We start from the raw sequence: 21,810 nt of genomic DNA on the forward strand, positions 1-21,810 counted from the left end.
CAGCTATAACATGAAGGAGAAGGCCTAGTCCAAAACACACGGACATTCAGCTATAACATGAAGGAGAAGGCCTAGTCCAAAACACACAGACATTCAGCTATAACATGAAGGAGAAGCCCTATTCCAAAACACACAGACATTCAGCTATAACATGAAGGAGAAGCCCTATTCCAAAACACACAGACATTCAGCTATAACATGAAGGAGAAGGCCTAGTCCAAAACACACAGACATTCAGCTATAACATGAAGGAGAAGGCCTAGTCCAAAACACACGGATATCGTTACTCACTGAGCAGAGACTCGATGACCACCCTGTAGAGGTCAGCCTGACGATGGGGCTGCCACTGGACACACATACTGGACATCATCACCTGGTAGGTGTTCAGGTTGGTCACGCCCAGGTACACTGAGGGGAGGGAGAGAGACAGAGGGGGACAGAGAGAGAGAGAGAGAGAGAGAGAGAGAGAAAAGTGAGGGGGCAGAGAGAGAGAGGGAGAGAGAGAGAGAGAGAAGTGAGGGGGCAGAGAGAGAGAGAGAGAGAGAAGTGAGGGGGCAGAGAGAAGTGAGGGGGCAGAGAGAGAGAAGTGAGGGGGCAGAGAGAGAGAGAGAGAGAGAGAGAGAGAGAGAGAGAGAGAGAGAAGTGAGGGGGCAGAGAGAGAGGGAGAGAGGGAGAGAGAGAGAGAAGTGGGGGGGGGAGAGCAGAGAGAGAGAGAAGTGGGGGGCAGAGAGAGAGAGAGGGAGAGAGAGAGAGAGAAGTGGGGGGCAGAGAGGGGGACAGAGAGTGAGAGACAAATAGAGAGGGGGACAGAGAGGGAGAGAGAGACGGAGAGAGAGACACAGGAGAGTGAGAGAGAGAAAGAGAGAGATTTTATAAACACAATCACGATGACAGCACATCACTATCACCATTACCATCACACGATCACAATCAAATCACTATCACATCAAATCACTATCAAATCACAATCACATCAAATCACAATCACGATCACAATCATGAGTCCTGTGTGGCTCAGTCGGTAGAGCATGGCGCTTGCAACGCCAAGCGTCGTGGGTTCGTTTTCCCACTGGGGCCACCCATATGTAAAAGTAGTGGCCCCAGCCGACTTGTAAGTCGCTTTGGACAAAAGCGTCTGCTAAATGGGATATATTATGACCCCACCAGATCACTATCTACAGTAATAACATCATGAAGGAACTGAAGCCAACAGCTGACGGAGAATTGCAACCTGTCCACCTAGCTAATCGTATTGACAGGTAAAGACCAGGATGTTGATAGTATTGATACCGTGTCATAATGAAACACAATCAGTCCAGCTGTGTAGGCACGTGTGTCTTTAAGGAATTCATTTCATCCACTCAAATAAACAACTCATTCTGATTTATGGGAAGAATCCATATGAACTAATGTCCAACTTCTGAGTCCTATCCAACTCCCATTTGTTATCAAAGAAAGAAAGGCTATTAATCTTAGTGATTAAATTGTATATGACGTGTTGATAGAGAGCAATGAGTTAGAATCTATTCTCCAAACTTTATGAAAGCTATTAGGAACCGTAAACAGTTTAAAGAGTGTAAACAGTCTATTCCGTACAACAACAAACATGTTCTGAAAAACAAAAGCTGCAACAACAAACTCATCTTTTAAAATTATTATTCCTGGTTTCATTTTAGAGGAGCAGAAGTTGTTTCCATCTGACTTACACTTTACACTTTCAACGAAAATGTCAATGAATCACACAGCTAAAACAATCTGACAAAGTACCATACGAACTTCTAGAACGGAACGACAACATGGAAACACCCAGAACATCAAAGAGCTATGACACACTGTGACATCATGACACATCCCCGTACACAGCAGGGTAGCCTAGTGGTTAGAGCGTTGGACTAGTAACCGGAAGGTTGCAAGTTCAAATCCCCGAGCTGACAAGGTACACATCTGTCGTTCTGCCCCTGAACAGGCAGTTAACCCACTGTTCCTAGGCCGTCATTGAAAATAAGAATTTGTTCTTAACTGACTTGCCAAGGCAAATAAACACATCGTATTCACATTCTACAACCACTATATCTATAGTTTGTTACCTGCCTTCTGGGAGGGAAAGTCATGAAGACACAGCTGGATTATCCCTTTAAAACACATGGCAGCTGGATTATCCCTTTAAAACACATGGCAGCTGGATTATCCCTTTAAAACACATGGCAGCTGGATTATCTCTTTAAAACACATGGCAGCTGGATTATCCCTTTAAAACACATGGCAGCTGGATTATCCCTTTAAAACACATGGCAGCTGGATTATCCCTTTAAAACACATGGCAGCTGGATTATCCCTTTAAAACACATGGCAGAACACATGGCAGCTGGATTATCCCTTTAAAACACATGGCGGCTGGATTATCTCTTTAAAACACATGGCGGCTGGATTATCCCTTTAAAACACATGGCAGCTGGATTATCTCTTTAAAACACATGGCAGCTGGATTATCTCTTTAAAACACATGGCAGCTGGATTATCTCTTTAAAACACATGGCAGCTGGATTATCCCTTTAAAACACATGGCAGCTGGATTATCTCTTTAAAACACATGGCAGCTGGATTATCCCTTTAAAACACATGGCAGCTGGATTATCTCTTTAAAACACATGGCAGCTGGATTATCTCTTTAAAACACATGGCAACTGGATTATCCCTTTAAAACACATGGCAGCTGGATTATCTCTTTAAAACACATGGCAGCTGGATTATCCCTTTAAAACACATGGCAGCTGGATTATCCCTTTAAAACACATGGCAGCTGGATTATCTCTTTAAAACACATGGCAGCTGGATTATCCCTTTAAAACACATGGCAGCTGGATTATCTCTTTAAAACACATGGCAGCTGGATTATCTCTTTAAAACACATGGCAACTGGATTATCCCTTTAAAACACATGGCAGCTGGATTATCCCTTTAAAACACATGGCAGCTGGATTATCTCTTTAAAACACATGGCAGCTGGATTATCATTATTATCTCTCCTCCTTGTGAGTAATGTATGTGACAGCCGTTGGATTTGTCCTAAATAGCATCCTACCCCCTATAGAGTGCACTACTCTAGTTAACCGTTTGAGACCAGAGCCCTATGGGAGCACTATATAGGGAATAGGGAACGGTTTGAGACCAGAGCCCTATGGGAGCACTATATAGGGCATAGGGAACCGTTTGAGACCAGAGCCCTATGGGAGCACTATATAGGGAATAGGGAACCGTTTGAGACCAGAGCCCTATGGGAGCACTATATAGGGCATAGGGTGCAGTTTGTGACACAGTCTTTAACTTCCTTCTACGAGCCGTATTAATGAGCTGTTTGTATGCATGGACAGACAGCCACTCTGCAGCACTGGGGGCACAAACCTATGGAAGACAAGAGTCAAAACCAGGTAAAATTGAGCTATTTGTGCATTTAATTATTTAAAGGTCAAACTGACAATGCATAAAATATGAATAGGAATCTTGGTGGTGCGTATGCAGATATAATTATACGGCCAGCGTGAGGAGGTGAACTACTGTACAGTGTGTTTGGGGTGAAAGAGAGACTGCAACGCATCATAGGGCATTTGTGTCACGACTTAAATTCCCCTCTCTATAATGGAATAGCTGCCTTGTACAGCGGTGGGTTGGGAGGGGGGGGTGGGGTGGGGGTTGGGAGGGGGGCGGGGTGGGGTGGGGGGGGGGGGTTGGGGGGTTGGGAGGGGGTGGGGTGGGGGGTGGGGTGGGGGGTTGGGACTTATAGCCACATAGAGATGAGCTGCATACATTTAATGCTCAGGATATATCAATTCATGCATTATTCATTTACTCATTCATCCATCCACTCATTAATTCAGTCAGCCATTCAGTCATTCATTGTACATGTATAATATGCATCCAACTGTAGATGTAATGGGCTCCCGAGTGGCGCAGCGGTCTAAGGCACTGCATCTCATACAGTCCCTGGTTCGAATCCAGGCTGTATCACATCCGGCCATGATTGGAAGTCCCATAGGGTGGCTCACAATTGGTCCATCTTAGTCCAGACCGTCATTGTAAATAAGAGTTTGTTCTTAACTGACTTGCTAGGTTAAATGAAGAAAATACATACATATATATATATATAGCTCTGGGTCCAGCTTCCCGTTATGGGGGGGCTAGTGGATTGGCAGTATGTCCTGGTTCTGCCAGTTGAGCTCTTCAGTATTTATATCACCGCGTGTCTCTGGAACGTCTGACTGAGATCCAATGAGAACGCAGCTCTTCCCAGGTAGTCACACAGGCGGGACGCTGACGTGACGCTCAGCCGACAGCCACACGGACTTTATGAAAAAGACAATCTATTTACTTCTGATGAGAAAAGCTCTAACAAAGCATGCATTATGTTACGCCGCACCTGCTGACATCACATTTATATGCAAACGGGTGTTTCCACGACTGTCGGCCTGAATGTTGATATCCTCAGCTGTCCGTCAGGGTGGTGAAATCCTCTTCAACAAACAAAGGGGAATCTGATGTTATCAGCATAACGTAATGCAAACAGAATACAAAAGCTATCTATTACGCTTCCTTAAAGCTTAGTCTCCATGCCGCTTTGCATTATGGGGATTAATAACATGTGTCTTTACAAACTGGTTCAGAGGAGCAGACATACACTACACATACACAAGTATGTGGACACCCCCTTCAAATTAGTGGATTTGGCTATTTTAGCCACACCTGTTGCTGACAGGTGTATGACATTCAGCACACGGCCATGCAATCTCCATAGACAAACACTGGCAGTAGAATGGTCTTACTGAAGAGCTCAGTGACTTTCAAAGTAGCACCGTCATAGGATGCCCACCTTTCCAATAAGTCAGTTCGTCAAATTTCTGCGCTGTTAGAGCTGCCCTGGTCAACTGTTTGTGCTGTTATTGTGAAGAGGAAACGTCTAGGAGCAACAACGGTTCAGCCACATAGTGGTAGGCCACACAAGCTCACAGAACGGGACCACCGAGTGCTGAACCGTGTAGCGTGTAAAAATCGTCTGTCCTCGGTTGCAACTCTCACTACCGCTTTCCAAACTGCCTCTGGAAGCAACGTCGTGCACAAGAACTGTTTGTCAGGAGCTTCATGAAAAGGGTTTCCATGGCAGAGCAGCCGCACACAAGCCTAAGATCACCATGCGCAATGCCAAGCGTCGGCTCACCGCCATATATATACACAAGTATGTGGACCTGCCCCAATGCATAGTGCCAACTGTAAAGTTTGGTGGAGGAGGAATAATGGTCTGGGGCTGTTCTTCATGGTTCGGGCCTCTTAGTTCCAGTGAAGGGAAATGTTGACGCAACAGCATACATTACATTCTCGATGATTCGGTGCTTCCAACTTTGTGGCAACAGTTTGGGGAAGGCCCTTTCCTGTTTCAGCATGACAATGCCGCCGTGCACAAAGCGAGGTCCATACAGAAATGGTTTGTCGAGATCGGTGTTGGAGAACATGACTGGCCTGCACAGAGCCCTGACTTTAACCCCATCAAACACCTTTGGGATGAATTGGAACGCCGACTGTGAGCCAGGCCTAATCGCCCAACATCAGAGCCCGACCTCACTAATGCTCTTGTGGGTGAATGAAAGCAAGTCCCGCAGCAATGTTCCAACATCTAGTGGAAAGCCTTCCCAGAAGAGTGGAGGCTGTTATAGAAGCAATGTTCCAACATCTAGTGAAAAGCCTTCCCAGAAGAGTGGAGGCTGTTATAGCAGCAATGTTACAACATCTAGTGGAAAGCCTTCCCAGAAGAGTGGAGGCTGTTATAGCAGCAATGTTCCATCATCTAGTGGAAAGCCTTCCCAGAAGAGTGGAGGGTGTTATAGCAGCAATGTTCCAACATCTAGTGGAAAGCCTTCCCAGAAGAGTGGAGGGTGTTATAGCAGCAATGTTCCACAATCTAGTGGAAAGCCTTCCCAGAAGAGTGGAGGGTGTTATAGCAGCAATGTTCCAACATCTAGTGGAAAGCCTTCCCAGATGAGTGGAGGCTGTTATAGCAGCAAAGGCGGGACCAACTTCATATTAATGCCCATGATTTTGGAAAGAGATGTTTGACAAGCGGGTGTCCACATACTTTTAGTCATGTCATGTACTTCACTTTGAGAACAAGCGTTTAACACGGCATCCAAAGTGGCTGCTTGGTATTGACAGTTGGAAGAGTCCTGACCCTGAAGTTCCCTTTGTTGTGGTCTTGAACTGGAACTGCAACAGGAGTCTACCTGAACTACCTGAACACCCTTCACCAGCCCTGACATGTATTGGTGCTGTGTGTGTGTGGGGGGGGGGGGTTGGCTGGATCCTGTGGTGTAGGAAATGATGACACACACACACACACACGCACACAAACAGCAACACACACACAAACACATACAGGGTCAGCAACACACACACACAGCGCCAGCAACACACACACACATACAGGGTCAGCAACACACACACATCGCCAGCAACACACACACACACACACACACACACACAGGGTCAGCAACACACACAGCGCCAGCAACACACACGCAGCGCCAGCAACACACACACACACAGCGCCAGCACACACACACACACACACAGCGCCAGCAACACACACACACACACACACAGGGTCAGCAACACACACACACAGCGCCAGCAACACACACACACACACACACACACACAGGGTCAGCAACACACACACACAGTGCCAGCAACACACACGCAGCGCCAGCAACACACACACACACAGCGCCAGCACACACACACACACACACCGCCAGCAACACACACACACACACACAGCGCCAGCACACACACACACACACACACACACACACACACACACACAAACACATACAGGGTCAGCAACACACACACACAGCGCCAGCAACACACACACACACAAACACATACAGGGTCAGCAACACACACACACAGCGCCAGCAACACACACACACACACACACACAAACACACACAGGGTTAGCAACACACACACACAGCGCCAGCAACACGCACGCACAAACACATACAGGGTCAGCAACACACACACACAGCGCCAGCAACACACACACACAGCGCCAGCAACACACACACACACACAACCTGACCAATAGAGCCAATATATTACATGTCTTGGCGGTGCCCTGGAGAGGCTGGCTGGATCCCGTGGTGTAGGAAGAGATGACCTTCACAGTGTACTCAGTGTCACTCTGCAGGTTCAGGATCAGCATGGTGTTGACGTCGTCTCCCACAAAGGTCTCCAGAGCTGACCCCGGCACTGTAGGAAACACCGAGACTGGCTCAGCAACACGCATAGACACACAGACACATAGACACACACACACACGCACGCACACACGCACACACACACACACACACACACACACACACACACACACAGAGACACAGACACAGACACACGCACGCGCACACGCACGCGCACACGCGCGCACACACACACACGCACACATGCACACACGCACACACACACAGACACACACACACGCACACACACACACGCACACACACACACGTATCATGTTGCACCTGTTGTTTCAACCAAATGTATTTGAGGGCAGTCTGGACAATGAGGAAGGGAGGCGCAGGCAGAGAGAAGGGAAGAGGGGCAGGGAACATGTATTGTAGTGAGAGTAAGCACCTCTCCTCTAACAGACTGAGGCAGAGCCCCTGTTCCTCCTGTTGTAGAAGGCATTCAATCGAGGTGGAGGACCCATTTCTCTGGATCACACGACAGGGTATTACATCTAGGTGGAGGACCCATTTCTCTGGACCACAGGGCAGGGTATTACATCTAGGTGGAGGACCCATTTCTCTGGACCACATGGCAGGGTATTACATCTAGGTGGAGGACCCATTTCTCTAGACCACAGGGCAGGGTATTACATCTAGGTGGAGGACCCATTTCTCTGGACCACAGGACAGGGTATTACATCTATGTGGAGGACCCATTTCTCTAGACCACATGGCAGGGTATTACATCTAGGTGGAGGACCCATTTCTCTAGACCACAGGGCAGGGTATTACATCTAGGTGGAGGACCCATTTCTCTAGACACAGGGCAGGGTATTACATCTAGGTGGAGGACCCATTTCTCTAGACCACATGGCAGGGTATTACATCTAGGTGGAGGACCCATTTCTCTGGACCACAGGGCAGGGTATTACATCTAGATGGAGGGCCCATTTCTCTAGACCACATGGCAGGGTATTACATCTAGGTGGAGGACCCATTTCTCTAGACCACATGGCAGGGTATTACATCTAGGTGGAGGGCCCATTTCTCTAGACCACATGGCAGGGTATTACATCTAGGTGGAGGACCCATTTCTCTAGACCACAGGGCAGGGTATTACATCTAGATGGAGGACCCATTTCTCTGGACCACAGGACAGTTTAAAGAGCTTCTAATAGAAAGCAGAGGCTCACACAGTCACAGGATGCAACCCAAATGGCAACCAATCCCTATGTAGTGCACTACTTTTGACCGGAGCTCTTTGGATCCTTGTCAAAAGTAGTGCACTATATAGGGAATAGGGTCCGATAGGGCTCTGATCAAAAGTAGTGCACTATATAGGGAATAGGGTCCCATAGGGCTCTGATCAAAATGAGTGCACTATATAGGGAATAGGGTCCCATAGGGCTCTGATCAAAAGTAGTGCACTATATAGGGAATAGGGTCCCATAGGGCTCTGATCAAAAGTAGTGCACTACATAGGGACCAGGTTTCCATTTGGAACACATCCACAGACTATTTCTTCTTTCTGTTCTCATGTAGTTTCTCCAAGTAGGAAACAAAGCTGAGGGATATTTCCCCACACGCTGTGTTCCACCCACATCAAGCCTTCTGTTTACAATGGAACATGACTGAGACGGCAGACTGAATAATGGTGTTTAAAAGACTGTCTGAGACGGCAGACTGAATAATGGTGTTTAAAAGACTGTCTGGGACGGCAGACTGAATAATGGTGTTTAAAAGACTGTCTGGGACGGCAGACTGAATAATGGTGTTTAAAAGACTGACTGAGACAGCAGACTGAATAATGGTGTTTAAAAGACTGTCTGAGACGGCAGACTGAATAATGGTGTTTAAAAGACTGTCTGGGACGGCAGACTGAATAATGGTGTTTAAAAGACTGTCTGGGACGGCAGACTGAATAATGGTGTTTAAAAGACTGTCTGGGACGGCAGACTGAATAATGGTGTTTAAAAGACTGTCTGGGACGGCAGACTGAATAATGGTGTTTAAAAGACTGTCAGACGGCAGACTGAATAATGGTGTTTAAAAGACTGTCTGGGACGGCAGACTGAATAATGGTGTTTAAAAGACTGTCTGGGACGGCAGACTGAATAATGGTGTTTAAAAGACTGTCTGGGACGGCAGACTGAATAATGGTGTTTAAAAGACTGTCTGGGACGGCAGACTGAATAATGGTGTTTAAAAGACTGTCTGAGACGGCAGACTGAATAATGGTGTTTAAAAGATTGAGACGAGAGAGGTGTGATTGTGCTAGGTGTGTATTGTGCCAGGTGTGTATTGTGCCAGGTGTGTATTGTGCCAGGTGTGTATTATAACAGGTGTGTATTGTGCCAGGTGTGTATTGTGCCAGGTGTGTATTGTGCCAGGTGTGTATTGTAACATGTATGTATTGTAACAGGTGTGTATTGTGCCAGGTGTGTATTGTGCCAGGTGTGTATTGTGCCAGGTGTGTATTGTGCCAGGTGTGTATTGTGCCAGGTGTTTATTATAACAGGTGTATTGTAACAGGTGTGTATTGTAACAGGTGTGCATTATAACAGGTGTGTATTGTAACAGGTGTGTATTATAACAGGTGGTATTGTAACAGGTGTTTATTATAACAGGTGTATTGTAACAGGTGTGTATTGTAACAGGTGTTTATTATAACAGGTGGTATTGTAACAGGTGTTTATTATAACAGGTGGTATTGTAACAGGTGGTATTGTAACAGGTGTTTATTATAACAGGTGTGTATTGTAACAGGTGTGTATTGTAACAGGTGTTTATTATAACAGGTGGTATTGTAACAGGTGTATTATAACAGGTGTGTATTGTAACAGGTGTGTATTGTAACAGGTGTTTATTGTAACAGGTGGTATTATAACAGGTGTTTATTGTAACAGGTGTATTGTAACAGGTGTTTATTATAACAGGTGTGTATTGTAACAGGTGTGTATTGTAACAGGTGTTTATTGTAACAGGTGGTATTATAACAGGTGTTTATTGTAACAGGTGTGTATTGTAACAGGTGTTTATTATAACAGGTGTATTGTAACAGGTGTGTATTGTAACAGGTGTGTACGTACCAGAGGTGGGTTGGTAGACTACCCTGAAGCCCAAGGTGGGAGAAGGAGGCGTGTCCCAGGTGATGCGGAAGCGACTGAACCACTCCTCAGACACCCTCAGGTTGCTAGGCGCCGAGAGGGGCACTGACAAAACAAGAGCAGGAGAGAAACTGTCACTTATACACTGTGGTTTACGGTAAAATGGTGAAGATGATTGGTCGAGAAACTGTCACTTATACACTGTGGTTTACGGTAAAATGGTGAAGATGATTGGTCGAGAAACTGTCACTTATACACTGAGGTTTACGGTAAAATGGTGAAGATGATTGGTCGAGAAACTGTCACTTATACACTGTGGTTTACGGTAAAATGGTGAAGATGCGGTTCAAAATGATTGGTAGAGAAACTGTCACTTATACACTGTGGTTTACGGTACGCTGTTAGGCTGCAGTCAATTGTTATGGTATTGCACCAATATGCAAACCACAGATTCCATCCATCCAAAACACTGAGAGTTATTAAAGTCATATGTATGTGTGATTTATGAACTGTTGTGTTTTTACAAGGTTTGGGGTTTCATTTGGAATACAAGCTCGCCAAAGCCAAAGGGACTGTACTCTCTCTGCTCTCTACTTTAAAAACACATTTGACTTATATTCACTGTGGCATTTTCATTGACATTTTAAAGAGGAGACCATCCCAGTCTGAAAAAGCACCCCTGTCCCTATAGGCTGCACTACTGTTGGTCTGAGCCTTACGGGCCGTGCCGCGGTGCACGAGTACAACTTGAGACGGTCTGGTCACACGGATTTCTTAGGGGACAAAGATCCGGATGGATGTTGTCATTTATCAGCGTAGTAACAAACCCCCCCACCTAGCAACCCATGCAACCCGAAACAGTTCACTCTGTCCACACACCCTTCTTGTTGGCAGAGAGAAAACACTGCAGTTTTAAAGCGAATTTCCTGCATTTGTCCACATTATGCTACGGAGCGAAGGGAAAATGTAGCAGTTTTAAAGCTAACTTTCTACATTTCTCCACATTTTCCATGTCTTATGTGTGTTCATAATGATACCAGGAGTCGAACACCAAACAAATGTTCATTTCTTTATTTTTAGTCGGGGCCCTCGGTCTGTATTGACCCCGTTCTGTGTTTGGATCTGGGCCTCGGTCTGTATTGACCCCGTTCTGTATCCGGATCTGTCCCTCGGTCCGTATTGACCCCGTTCTGTATCCGGATCTGGGCCTCAGTCCGTATTGACCCCGTTCTGTGTCCGGATCTGGGCCTCAGTCCGTATTGACCCCGTTCTGTGTCCGGACCTGGGCCTCGGTCTGTATTGACCCCGTTCTGTGTCCGGATCTGGGCCTTGGTCTGTATTGACCCCGTTCTGTGTTTGGATCTGGGCCTCGTTCTGTATTGACCCTGTTCTGTGTCGAATCTGTCCCTCGGTCCATATTGACCCTGTTCTGTGTCCGAATCTGTCCCTCGGTCCGTATTGACCCCGTTCTGTATCCGGATCCGGCCCGCGGTCCATATTGACCCCGTTCTGTGTCCGGATCCGGCCCGCGGTCCGTATTGACCCCGTTCTGTGTCCGGGCCCGCCCGCGGTCCGTATTGACCCTCGTTCTGTGTCTGGATCCGGCCCGCGGTCCACCAGCTGAGTATGACTGATGTAGTGAATAGGATACCGTTGTGGACACATCACCAGCTTGCTATTGGTTGAGTGTTTAATCATTCAGACAATGATGTTGAGCTGAGTGTATATAATCAACTACAGCATGAGGAAGTGTTTCAGTGGCTCGTGACTGAGAACAGACTGACTGTGTGATTATGAATGGCGTTCATTAAGCTTATTAATGGACATGATCAATAATTGCTGGCTGTCCATTTACAGCGTCCTCAGAGGGTGACGACAGGGAACCGACACACTGGGAACATTTTCCCCCTGCTGTTACTCGTCTGACAGAGGAGGTTCACTGAACTTAGTGGGATTGGTATCTAGATGGATAACTTTCCTCAACCAAATGCCGACCATTTGATTTTGATTTGATGTATTTTATTACAGAGTCATGCATCATCAGGATGCCCCGCCCACATGGAGTCATGCATCATCAGGATGCCCCGCCCACTTGGAGTCATGCATCATCAGGATGCCCCGCCACACGAAGTCATGCATCTTCAAGGTGCCCCGCCCACATGGAGTCATGCATCATCGGGATGCCCCGCCCACATAGAGTCATGCATCATCAGGATGCCCCGCCCACATGGAGTCATGCATCTTCAGGATGCCCCGCCCACATGGAGTCATGCATCTTCAAGGTGCCCCGCCCACATGGAGTCATGCATCTTCAGGATGCCCCGCCCACACGGAGTCATGCATCTTCAAGGTGCCCCGCCCACATGGAGTCATGCATCATCAGGATGCCCCGCCCACATGGAGTCATGCATCATCAGGATGCCCCGCCCTGATGTAAGTATTTGCTGTGTCAAAATAAAATAATCACGTATATATATGCGCACACACACACACACACACACACACACACACACACACACACACACACACACACACACACATATACACACATACATACATGCATACATACATATAAACAGTACTACTCACATCTACTCATCCAAGGGTTTTCATTGGTTTTACTATTTTCTACATTGTAGAATAATAGTAAAGACATCAAAATAATGAAATAACACATATGGAATCATGTAGTAACCCAAAACATTTGAGTTTCTTCAAAGTGGCCACCCTTTGCCTTGATGACAGCTTTGCACACTCTTGGAATTCTCTCAACCAGGTTCATGAGGTGGTCACCTGGAATGCATTTCAATTAACAGGATTGCCTTGTTAAAAGTTCATTTGTGGAATCAGTTGTGTTGTGACAAAGTAGAGTTTTTTTTAACCTTTATTTAACTAGGCAAGTGAGTTAAGAACAAATTCTTATTTTCAATGATGGCCTAGGAACAGTGGGTTAACTGCCTGTTCAGGGGCAGAGGGACAGATTTGTACCTCAGGGATTTGAACTTGCAACCTTTCGGTTACTAGTCCACTAGGCTACCCTGCCGCCCCATATATATTATGTCAAGAACAACTCATCACTTCCAGGTGACTAACTCATGAAGCTGGTTGAGAGAATACCAAGAGTGTGCAAAGCTGTCATCAAGGTAAATGGTGGCTACTTTGAAGAATCTCAAATATAAAATATATTTTGATTTGTTTAACACTTCTTTTTTTGGTTACGACATGAATTCCATTTGTGTTATTTCATAGTTTTGATGTATATATAGAAATAGGTAAGAAGAGCTCAATATAGAGCTTGAATTGCATCATAGCATTTACAATACACCCCCCCACAATAGAGCCAGGTCTATACCCCAGTCATCACACCGGCTACCAGACCAGCTTCATAGAACCAACCACAAGGAAGGCTGTACTCACATGTTCTGCCCACAGAAGAAACACTGATGCCGTCCTGTCCATCTGTGTAGACTGGGGTGACCGTCACCTTGTGCTCTGTGTCAGACAGCAGAGGCTGGAGAAGGACTGTGGTCTGCTGTCCAGGCACTAGGACCTGGCGGGTAGAGATTATACATTGTGTTACACTGTGTGTGTGTGTGTGTGTGTGTGTGTGTGTGTGTGTGTGTGTGTGTGTGTGTGTGTGTGTGTGTGTGTGTGTGTGTGTGTGTGTGTGTGTGCGAGAGCGTAAGCGTGAGGGTTTCTCCTCAGAAATCTATCTGACCTCCAAGTGTGTCTTATTTCACTGCTACCGACACGTCATTAATCAAACACATGGTAACGTCTCATCGAGCCTGTTGATTGGCCAGTTCCCACAGTGACCAGTGGCTGAACTGACACTTGGCTTTGGGTATGAGGCTGATACCTGGTCTGGAAGTTCTTTCCAAACATTTTCACTGCTCTATTCTTCCATTTATTTTTTTCTCATTAACAAAATTTTCCTCAACGACAAGACAGTTAAAATCCGATATGTTGTTAACGACAAGACAGTTAAAACCCGATATGTTGTTAACGACAAGACAGTTAAAACCCGATATGTTGTTAACGACAACAGTTAAAACCCGATATGTTGTTAACAACAAGACAGTTAAAACCCGATGTTGTTAACGATAAGACAGTTAAAAACCCGATATGTTGTTAACGACAAGAAGGATTAACATCTTATGAAAATTCCCAAATCAGCACCCTATTCCCTATTTAGTGCACTACTTTTTGACCAGGGCCCATAGGGTTCCTGTTCCTAAAATAGTGCACTTATATAGGGAATAGGGTTCCATTTGGGACACAAACCAAGTTAGCCTGATGTTACCTCTCCGTATAATCATCAGCAGGTTAGTAGTATCACGCTGTTCTGGTCGCTCATTAGACTCTTAGACCACAGTTAAAAATAGGATTTAAAAAGAAGTTCCCCAAAGGAATTTACCAACACAAAAAAAGGGTTTGAGAAAAGTTCCCTGAGAAGGTTCAACGATGTAAAAGGAATAATATTATAGTATCATTACTTGGAATTAGATCTTGTATGATAGCCTCACCGTATAAACTGTTTGACAAGTCCTCTATGATCCATCTTCCCTGGTTGGTCTGGGCTTTTCTTTTTTTTTATCCCATCTTGTGAAGTGTCAAGCCCCATACCGTGGAAATGGACTGTCCACCAGGCATGTGGTGTTTAAATTGGAACTGCCACGTAGTTGGTTGGAGCCCAAAGTGAACGTTCCTAAATGTCCTCTCTAAGAAGCCATATCCTCACATGCAGAGGAGTGAGAGGCTAAACCCAAACCCCATCCCTATCCTCCATCCCATCTCCTGCCCTGTCAGACCCCACACCAGAGCTGAACTGTCCTGATTCCTGCACAACAACTCTGATTGGCGGAGCTGTCCAATAGACACGTGGTGCTGAAACAGACCTGCCAGGGGAGTTCGCTTGACTCAGCCCAAAACTAAACGATCTGAAAGTCCCAACCGTTCTCTCTAAGGAGCATGTCCTCACAGGTCTCTACTTCAGTCTGTGGGGTAATTGGGATTCTTCAGAAAAATATATTAAAAAAAAAACTCTTTATGGATGTGTCCCAAATTACACCCTATTCCCTATGTAGTGCACTACTTTTGACCAGAACCCTATGGGGACCCTATTCCCTATGTAGTGCACTACTTTTGACCAGAACCCTATGGGCCCTATATAAGGAACAGAGTGCCGTATGGTGTGCAGTCAGTGTGTTCCATTCATTCCTCAGTGACCTAAATGCTTGTTGAAAAGATAATGGAAGTTCTTCCACGTTGCTCCGTCCCCTGTATCTTCCTCAACACAGCAGGAGCCGGAGATGCAGAGGTCCCAGGTGGAAATTAAAATACGAGTGAAGGACAAAGAATAGATAGAGGGTTTAAGTGCTGAATCACTGTAGAGTCCCTTGGCCCCATAGGGCTCTGTGGAGGTTGGTGCAGAGAGGTGGAAGGGGCTCCAAACTAATAATTTTTCTCATCGTACAAATGAGTCAACACACTGTGATTCTATTGAACACACTGGAGTATAAAATGGTGTGATTCTATTGAACACACTGGAGAATAAAATGGTATGATTCTATTGAACACACTGGGGAATAAAATGGTGTGATTATATTGAACACACTGGGGAATAAAATGGTGTGATTATATTGAACACACTGGAGAATAAAATGGTGTGATTATATTGAACACACTGAATAATAAAATGGCGTGATTCTATTGCACACACTGGGGAATAAAATGGTGTGATTCTATTGAACACACTGGAGAATAAAATGGTGTGATTCTATTGAACACACTGGAGAATAAAATGGTGTGATTCTATTGAATTTGAGCAGGGAGATAAAAAAAACTCCAGTCAGATGAAGACTATCTTACATAATAGGTGAAGAATACTTTGGCAAAACTACCTACATTTTACTCATCTATCAGACATTCTTATCCAGAGCGACTTACAGGAGCGATGAGGGTTAAGTGCCTTGCTCAAGGGCACATCGACAGATTTTTCACCTAGTTGGCTCCGGGATTTGAACCAGTGACCTTTCGGTTACTGGCACATGCTCTCAACCGCTAGGCTGTCTGCCACCCAGTTCTTTGTTGTCTCCACACATATGCTTCCCTATGTACCAGTCTATTGTTTCTATCAGGCTACCACCCACTCATTGTCTATCCATTCTATGCATTGTCTACAAACAGCCTTTTTGTGAAGGGCATATACATAACAGAGAAGGGTTAAGTTGTCAATGCTTTGTCTGAAGAACAGTCAAAACCCAGGATTTACATTCCAAACGTATCTGTTCTTAATCGGCAACCTTTAGGATCAACAGAACAGGACAACTGAAAGAACAACAATGAGTTCCACAAGTTTTCAACCAGATTTCAAATTGGAGGTGTCTTTTCAGAAAACACTCTTAGAAAGAAAAATGCTATCTAGAACCTTAAAGGGTTCTAAGACTGTCCCAATAGGTAGAACCCTTTTGGCTCCATGTAGAACCCGTTTGGTTTCAGGTAGAACTCCTTTGTCTCCGGGTAGAACCCTTTTGGTTCCAGGTAGAACCCTTTTGGCTCCAGGTAGAACCCTTTTGGTTCCAGGTAGAACCCTTTTGGCTCCAGGTAGAACTCTTTTGTCTCCGGGTAGAACCCTTTTGGTTCCAGGTAGAACCCTTTTGGTTCCAGGTAGAACCCTTTTGGCTCCAGGTAGAACCCTTTTCTCTAAGAGTGTAGATAGATATTAAGCATTCATGCAGTGTGTCAAACTAATCAGTGGGATCGACATGTGTCTCAATTTCTGTGCCTTACAGGAATTAGTTCAGTGACTAAGCCACCATGATCAAATAATCAAAGACTTTCATTAGGTTCCAGAGAGCCCAAAGGAGCATGGGTAATAATGTATCTGTTTCCTTTCAAACAGCCCTGTGACTGTGTCAGCCAGTTAATTCCACACTGATACACAAATTAGACATGCTCAACAGTAATTACACATTTACATCAGGATTTAACCCCTGGATGGGGACAGCTACAGAACGTGTCCTGTCATCAGGATTTAACCCCTGGATGGGGACAGCTACAGAATGTGTCCTGTCATCAGGATTTAACCCCTGGATGGGGACAGCTACAGAACGTGTCCTGTCATCAGGATTTAACCCCTGGATGGGGACAGCTACAGAACGTGTCCTGTCATCAGGATTTAACCCCTGGATGGGGACAGCTACAGAATGTGTCCTGTCATCAGGATTTAACCCCTGGATGGGGACAGCTACAGAACGTGTCCTGTCATCAGGATTTAACCCCTGGATGGGGACAGCTACAGAACGTGTCCTGTCATCAGGATTTAACCCCTGGATGGGGACAGCTACAGAACGTGTCCTGTCATCAGGATTTAACCCCTGGATGGGGACAGCTACAGAATGTGTCCTGTCATCAGGATTTAACCTCCCTGAGATGATTTTCATTGTGTGGTGCCAAACCATCAAAGTAAGATGCTTGGTTTCTGATCAGAGCTGAGTTACACAGAGTGATCTACCTACAACACACGCATAGGAAAATGACCTCTGTGATACACTCCACGTACAGTCTATGTCTGCCCATCTTTGGCCATATTCCCAAAGGGATGTGAAACCATCCGGACATTAAGACGCCTGGTAACTCTGAGTTCTCTCTATACTCACTGACAACCTAGCGTACAACACGGCTGCTAAGGTGCAGGACGGTGTGACCAGTGAGAATAAGGAGTGACTTACAATCAGTATCATGATCACTGAAAGTAAAACTCTTCTTCAGAAATAGCCGGTCTAAACGAGCTCCAAACTCACTGACTCCTCGCTGCGGTCTCCTGTGAGGCTGACGTAGGTGACTCTGTACTGGTCCACCTTAGATCCTCCAGCTGCCATGACACCTCCAGGCTGTAGGTGGTCTCCTCCTGGACCTGCAGGCCTCTCACCGCCTGACGATCACTGGAGGGGACAGGTAACACAGAGATATTCATGTATCGACTTATTGAATCTTTTTGACCAGGCCAGTTAGCTGATAACAAGCTTGGACAACAGATCTGACTGAGTTCACACAACATGAAATGACTCATCATCAACATATGCAATTACAATCATGATATTCAGCACCATGCAATTTAGCAACACAATGCAGTCAATAATCACATCTTTGTAAACCAGGAGTAGTCTGTAATTTTATACCAGCGTGATCAAGTAGCAAGTCCTTCTAAAACCAAAGCAAAGGAAACCCTGCCGAAGAGATAACACTCTTAGGGATGGATGTTTTCCTGACCACATTACCTGACCAGGAATAACTATGAGCTGTAGCTATGAGATATACAGTGCCTTGCGAAAGTATTCGGCCCCCTTGAACTTTGCGACCTTTTGCCACATTTCAGGCTTCAAACATAAAGATATAAAACTGTATTTTTTTGTGAAGAATCAACAACAAGTGAGACACAATCATGAAGTGGAACGACATTTATTGGATATTTCAAACTTTTTTAACAAATCAAAAACTGAAAAATTGGGCGTGCAAAATTATTCAGCCCCCTTAAGTTAATACTTTGTAGCCCCACCTTTTCCTGCGATTATAGCTGTAAGTCGCTTGGGGTATGTCTCTATCAGTTTTGCACATCGAGAGACTGAATTTTTTTCCCATTCCTCCTTGCAAAACAGCTTGAGCTCAGTGAGGTTGGATGGAGAGCATTTGTGAACAGCAGTTTTTGGTTCTTTCCACAGATTCTCGATTGGATTCAGGTCTGGACTTTGAGTTGGCCATTCTAACACCTGGATATGTTTATTTTTGAACAATTCCATTGTAGATTTTGCTTTATGTTTTGGATCATTGTCTTGTTGGAAGACAAATCTCCGTCCAAGTCTCAGGTCTTTTGCAGACTCCATCAGGTTTTCTTCCAGAATGGTCCTGTATTTGGCTCCATCCATCTTCCCATCAATTTTAACCATCTTCCCTGTCCCTGCTGAAGAAAAGCAGGCCCAAACCATGATGCTGCCACCACCATATTTGACAGTGGAGATGGTGTGTTCAGGGTGATGAGCTCTTTTTGCTTTTATCTTCCAAACATAACGTTTTGCATTGTTGCCAAAAGGTTCTATTTTGGTTTCATCTGACCAGAGCACCTTCTTCCACATGTTTGGTGTGTCTCCCAGGTGGCTTGTGGCAAACTTTAAACAACACTTTTTTATGGATATCTTTAAGAAATGGCTTTCTTCTTGCCACTTCCATAAAGGCCAGATTTGTGCAATATACGACTGATTGTTGTCCTATGGACATAGTCTCCCACCTCAGCTGTAGATCTCTGCAGTTCATCCAGAGTGATCATGGGCCTCTTGGCTGTATCTCTGATCAGTCTTCTCCTTGTATGAGCTGAAAGTTTAGAGGGACGGCCAGGTCTTGGTAGATTTGCAGTGGTCTGATACTCCTTCCATTTCAATATTATCGCTTGCACAGTGCTCCTTGGGATGTTTAAAGCTTGGGAAATCTTTTTGTATCCAAATCTGGCTTTAAACGTCTTCACAACAGTATCTCGGACCTGCCTGGTGTGTTCCTTGTTCTTCATGATGCTCTCTGCGCTTTTAACGGACCTCTGAGACTATCACAGTGCAGGTGCATTTATACGGAGACTTGATTACACACAGGTGGATTGTATTTATCATCATTAGTCATTTAGGTCAACATTGGATCATTCAGAGATCCTCACTGAACTTCAAAAGAGAGTTTGCTGCACTGAAAGTAAAGGGGCTGAATAATTTTGCACGCCCAATTTTTCAGTTTTTGATTTGTTAAAAAAGTTTGAAATATCCAATAAATGTCGTTCCACTTCATGATTGTGTCCCACTTGTTGTTGATTCTTCACAAAAAATACAGTTATATATCTTTATGTTTGAAGCCTGAAATGTGGCAAAAGGTCGCAAAGTTCAAGGGGGCCGAATACTTTCGCAAGGCACTGTAACCCAGGTAGAAGAGACTAAATGTCCACCAGGAATAACTGAGCCGTAGCTATGAGATATAACCCAGGTAGAAGAGACTAAAATGTCCACCAGGAATAACTATGAGCTGTAGCTATAAGATATAACCCAGGTAGAAGAGACTAAATGTCCACCAGGAATAGCTCTGAGCTGTAGCTATGAGATATAACCCAGGTACAAGAGTATAAATGACTTCAGACCTGAGAAATACGACAGTAGTTTAAAAGTAGTACATCTTTGATGATTGAATTTGGAAACTCTAGTTTGGTCCCATATGGTACCATGTGGCTCTCGGCAGGACTATAATCGAGTCAGAGAGACTTGTGGGAGAGAACGCTTGGTGACAACATGAAAAAGAGCCTTTTCCATTCGACCAATAAGAATAATTTAAACAACAGTCACACCGTTCAAGCATCACTCTGGCGTTGTAGTGGCAACGTTGTTGTCCTGGCAACTGGAAACAATAGTGATGCAGTTAGTAAGACAAACAGAGAGACATACGATACTGGAAACTGAATCAAGTCCTCCAGCCAAAGCTGTACCACATCTGATTCAACTCATTAAGTCTTTATTGAGAAAGATTAGTTCTAATACCTGAATCTGGAGTCTTACTGATATAACTGGAGTGAAAGCCTGGCCCTCTGTAGATAAGGTCTGATTTAAAGTCACGGACTAAACTGCACAACTGCTGTATGGTACATAGAGAATGAGCTGAGTTGCATTATTTTCTCACGTGTCGCTTCCACCACTAACACCGCATCACTCTCTGATTGGTCTTTGAATGACTTGGAGCATCACTTCATACTCCGTGTTAGGGCTCAGTCCACTGAGGAGGAAGGAGTCCACATCACCACTTTGCAGAGCCATCTAGAATACAGAGAGAGAGAGGGAGAGAGAAAAAGAGAGTGAAAGAGAGAGATTGAGAGAGGAGAGAGAGAGAGGCAGAGAGAGAGAGAGACAGAGAGACACAGAGAGAGAGAGACAGGGAGAGATGCAGAGAGAGATAGAGGCAGAGAGAGAGGAGAGGCAGAGAGAGAGAGAGAGAGAGAGAGAGACAGAGACAGAGAGAGAGAGAGAGGCAGAGAGAGAGAGAGGCAGAGAGAGAGACAGAGAGAGAGAGGCAGAGAGAGAGAGGCAGAGAGAGAGAGAGAGAGAGAGAGAGAGAGAGACACAGAGAGAGAGAGAGACAGAGAGAGAGAGAGAGAGAGAGAGAGAGAGGCAGAGAGAGACAGAGAGGCAGAGAGAGACAGAGAGGCAGAGAGAGACAGAGAGGCAGAGAGAGACAGAGAGGCAGAGAGAGAGAGAGAGAAACAGAAAGGATAATATACAGCTGCTATAAATATCATTATCATACACTGCTCTTTCATGGATTAACTCAACTAGTCTGCATTGGTGGGTTTTGTGGGAAAATCTCAACTCTCCAGATCGACGGAGCCTTTTGGGTCTCAGTGGTGTAAC

At 45.2% G+C, this 21,810-nt stretch overlaps 1 pseudogene; it reads right to left on the reverse strand.

Annotated features, from left to right (window-relative positions):
* Nucleotides 1-291: 291 nt before the first annotated feature.
* On the reverse strand, nt 292-18,327 carry LOC135534538 (collagen alpha-1(XIV) chain-like; annotated as a pseudogene).
* Between the last annotated feature and the right edge of the window lie 3,483 nt (nt 18,328-21,810).

Source organism: Oncorhynchus masou, unplaced genomic scaffold, assembly GCF_036934945.1.
Source record: "Oncorhynchus masou masou isolate Uvic2021 unplaced genomic scaffold, UVic_Omas_1.1 unplaced_scaffold_3542, whole genome shotgun sequence".
In the NCBI taxonomy this organism is placed as follows: Eukaryota; Metazoa; Chordata; class Actinopteri; order Salmoniformes; family Salmonidae; genus Oncorhynchus; species Oncorhynchus masou.